This window comes from Bubalus kerabau, chromosome 15 (genome assembly GCF_029407905.1).
Source record: "Bubalus kerabau isolate K-KA32 ecotype Philippines breed swamp buffalo chromosome 15, PCC_UOA_SB_1v2, whole genome shotgun sequence".
NCBI classification, from domain to species: domain Eukaryota; kingdom Metazoa; phylum Chordata; class Mammalia; order Artiodactyla; family Bovidae; genus Bubalus; species Bubalus kerabau.
The window spans coordinates 65,073,757-65,078,013 of NC_073638.1; the positions used below are offsets into that span (position 1 = coordinate 65,073,757).

A 4,257-nucleotide genomic window follows, 5' to 3' on the forward strand; every position below is an offset into this window, starting at 1 on the left:
CAGCGAGTAGTAGGGCTCTTGTCAGAGCTATGATTTCTGCCCTCTGGGCTGAGCTCCCTGGGGGCAGGGCTTCAACAATCCTTTTAAGAGTTACCACTGCGTATCCAGTGCATTGCCTACCTACCCTGGCCCATGAAGCTGTTTCCATTGGTAAACGGTTCCATATCTGGCTCAGCCAAGGGTTGGCCAGTTAAGTCCAGTCTGCTAGAGTGCACCAGCTCCATGATGTGTAGGCGCAGTGCTCTGGGGATGGTCCTGAATCAACCAGGAACAATATGGCTGGATTTAGGGCTGCTGCTGCTGCTGCTAAGTCGCTTCAGTCGTGTCCGACTCTGTGCGACCCCATAGATGGCAGCCCACCAGGCTCCCCCATCCCTGGGATTCTCCAGGCAAGAACACTGGAGTGGGTTGCCATTTCCTTCTCCAATGCATGAAAGTGAAAAGTGAAAGTGAAGTCGCTCAGTCATGTCCCACTCTTTGCGACTCCATGGACTGCAGCCTACCGGGCTCCTCCATCCATGGATTTTCCAGGCAAGAGTAGTGGAGTGGGGTGCCATTGCCTTCTCCGGGATTTAGGGCTAAGTGACCTGAAATCCGGGAGAAGGAAATGGCAACCCACTCCAGTATTCTTGCCTAGAGAATCCCGTGGACAGAGGAGCCTGGTGGGCTGCTGTCCATAGGGTCACACAGAGATGACTGAAGCGACTTAGCATGCATGCATTGGAAAAGGAAATGGCAACCCACTCCAGTATTCTAGCCTGGAGAATCCCGGGGATGGGGGAGCCTGGTGGGCTCTCGTCTATGGGATTGCACAGAGTTGGACACGACTGAAGCGACTTAGCAGCAGCAGCAGCAGACCTGAAATCTTACATTGGGAGGGTCTAAGAGGATGGCTTAGCACTTTCACATTCTCCCAGAAGTCAGTCAACAGCCCCTGTTTTGTTCCAGTATAGAAAGGACATAGTTCATCCACCTCACTAGAATGGAGATGAACTCACAGAGAACAGACTTACAGACACAGATAGTGGGGAGAAAGGAGAGGGTGAGAAAAATGGAGAGAGTAGCATGGAAGCATATATATTACCATATGCTGTGTTCTAGTATATACATACCAATTTGCTGTATGACTCGGGGAACTCAAACTGGGGCTCTGTAACAACCTAGAGGGGTGGGAAAGGGTGGGAAGTGAGAGGGAGGGGACGTATATATAACCTATGGCTAATTCATGTTGATGTATGGCAGAAACCAAAGCAACATTGTAAAGCAATTATCCTTCAGTTAAAAATGTCTTTTTTTTTTTTTTTTTAAAGAAAGGACATGGTAAGGGAAAAACACAGTGGTAGGTTGGCCCAGGATACACTTCTTAGCTTCCTGAAGTCTGTCACAAGTACTCAAGATGGTCATCCCTTAACAGTCTGTTCAAGTTGTTCTGTGAAGTAGGCAACAGGTGGAAGGATATTCCCCGGAGTTTGAATTAATGCTTGCAGACTTACGCTCTGTCTCTCATGGACATATAATCTGAAAGGTTTCTTTAAGCCTGGTAGTCCCAAAGCCTGGGCTGAGACTAACTTTGTTCTCATTGTTTCAAAGACTGTTTGGCACTCTTTAGTCCAAGTTAGGGGCTAAAAATCACGTCCCTTTAAAGCCTCCCAGGCTGGTCTGCTCCCCACCTGTACCTTCTGCATTTGTCTCTTGATCATCTCAACTCAAATCATCAGGCAAACCAGCAGCAACATCTACAGCAACACTGACAGTATTGCTCTTAGGGCCACCCTGAAATGGGACTTGACTTCACGCTAATCCCACCTGAACCCACAGACTCCTATTCTGAGACCCTCCCTGCCCCTAATCCTACCAAGGGAGAGCCCACTTCAGGATACCCCTGCTTCCTCACAGAACATCACAGGAAGCCATAGAGGCTCCCTGTAGCAGGTTGGTCTCCACTTCTGCCCACTGGGGGGGTGGGGGCTCTGCTGGTCCCCCTGGGCAGGATGGTCCCTGACTCTTGCAGTGCTCTGGCTCAGACACTCCTCGTCCCAGTGCCAGGTCAGTGTTACCATCTGGGGATGGAGTGAAAGATCAGCTGGGAGAACTTGCCCTTCAGACCCCCCTGATGGTTACAGTCACTGATGGAGGCACCAGGGTGAAACAGCACGGAAAAAAGCATCAGCTGAAACTGGTTTTGCCTCCTTAAATAGGTTGATTGATTAATGAAACCTTGATTCTATTTTAAAGAAACAGCATTGTACCCAGCGCAAGATGGGATGCCTGTCTTCAGGATGACCCTGGAACCAAGAATCTTCAGTCTACAGTGCTCAAAGAATAGATAGGATGCCACCAGAGCCCTTTAAAAAGCAAGACGTCCTTCAGTAAGGAAAATCTGCCTTCTAGCAACAGGAGTGGCTTATAGGGATGCATCCAAGAGCAGCCAATCAGCTTCCAAGTTTGAAATTCCCCTAACCCCTTAAATTTGGCCCTGAAGCCTGGATTAAGGAGACGGGTTTGAGAGCTTTGCCTCCTGTCCCCTTGCCCGTGGATCTTCCCCCAGTAAAGCACTTTTCTCAAAAGACGGATTGGTAGCTGGATAACAAGGGCAAAATCCAGTTAGTCGGCAGGACAGGGCCTTCTCTTCCCACCTTGGGGGCACAGAGCAGGACAATACAGGGCACTCAACTTCAAGGCTGAAGCCTGAGTCCTGCAGGGTAAGGGTGGGAACTACTGCACAGAGTGGGGAGTGCGCCCCTACTTGGAGCCTACACTCCAAGGCTCCTGGGTACTCTGCAGCCCCCAGAGCCCCGAAAGCCTTTCTCCAAATCCTCCAGGGTTAGGGTCAGGTTGCCCCATCCTCATGCTGCATCTTGCAGAGAACAAGTCCCTCTAAGTTCTACCTGGAAATACAACTTCCCTGAAGCACTGCGGAGAGAGCTTCCCTGGTGGCTCAGAGTGTAAAGAATCCGTCTGCTAATTCAGGAGACTAGATTCGATCCCTGGGTTGGGAAGATCCCCTGGAGAAGGGAATGGCTACCCACTCCAGTATTCTTGCCTGGAGAAGCCCATGGACAGATAAGTGGGCAGGCTAGAGTCCATGAGGTCCACAAAGGGTTGGATACGACTGAATGACTAACACACACTTCGGGGGCTCACTGGATCCTACGCTGTCCCCTTTGGGTTGAAGGATCCCAGAGTAACCACAGGGCAAAAACTGACCCCTGGGACCCAGTGAGGTGCTGGAGAGGAATCTGGGCAGGAGGGAGAGGTGGGGGGGAGAGCCATGCCTAGGTTTGGGTCCCACTCCCCAGCATCATCTAATATCACCATCCCTCTTCCCTATCCATTCCCTTACCACTGCTACCCCTGTGCCTTCCTGTCCCTGTTTCTTTCCTCCCCTTCCCCAGGACAAAATGACCAGTAACATCCCGAAGATGGAGCTGGCCGCACTCAGAGACCTGGGCACCGTCTCAGCCCAGTTCTGCCTGCCCAGTGTGGTCACAGAGACCGCAGTCCAGTGTGGGGGGGTGTTGGTAACCCGTGGGCTCCCCTTCCCGTGCTACACATCTGGGGACCCTGCACTTAAAACGCCGGGGAGGTTATCTTCCGTCTTGTCTCTGAATGGGGGGCGGCTCAGAAGGAAACCCAGAAACAGGGTGTGGGAGGGCGGCCTTGCCTGCTTGGTCCTGGAGCAAGGTCCACGGCCCTCCCACCCGGGGTGACCCTGACACCCAGCCCCTGGGACACCTGGGCAGAAACCAGCCCCAGTGAGGAAACTGCGCCCGTGGAAGTAGTTCACCTGGTTTTCTCCTCCTTTCATTTTGGCGTCGTTTTCCAGAGGTCCACCAAGAGACTCCAGGCCTTTCCAGCATGCCACTGGGTTAACTGGGGGAGATTCAGGACTTGGGTCCTATAGGAATGTTGACAGGGAAGGACACTACCTGGTGGTCAGTGTGAAGGTTATCGAAAAGACGTCAAGGGAAACTAGGAACCATCCGCCCCCACTGGGAACACCTACCCCTTTTACAGGGACATTCCACCTTCACCCCCAGTTCCATCCTGCACCTGAAGGGGGCCCCAAAGTGCACACAGGAACACTTCAGCCCCCAGTCTGTCCGTATGCTTGCAAATTGTGGCCCCTTGGCCCCCTCGGACCCCAGGGGTGTGCTCAGCAGTGCCCGTCTGTAGCCTCCAGACATCATGACCAGGGGAGGGCAGCACCTGGGGTTCCTGGGGTTAGGAATTCCTGGGGGCAGGGAATTTCAGAGT

At 52.5% G+C, this 4,257-nt stretch overlaps 1 long non-coding RNA gene across 1 annotated transcript; it reads left to right on the forward strand.

Moving 5' to 3' along the window:
• Nucleotides 1-1,188: 1,188 nt before the first annotated feature.
• On the forward strand, nt 1,189-3,924 carry LOC129628329 (uncharacterized). The gene is made up of 3 exons (XR_008702778.1): nt 1,189-1,932; nt 2,236-2,702; nt 3,396-3,924. It is a non-coding gene; the product is annotated as an uncharacterized LOC129628329 (long non-coding RNA).
• The last annotated feature ends 333 nt before the right edge of the window (nt 3,925-4,257 follow it).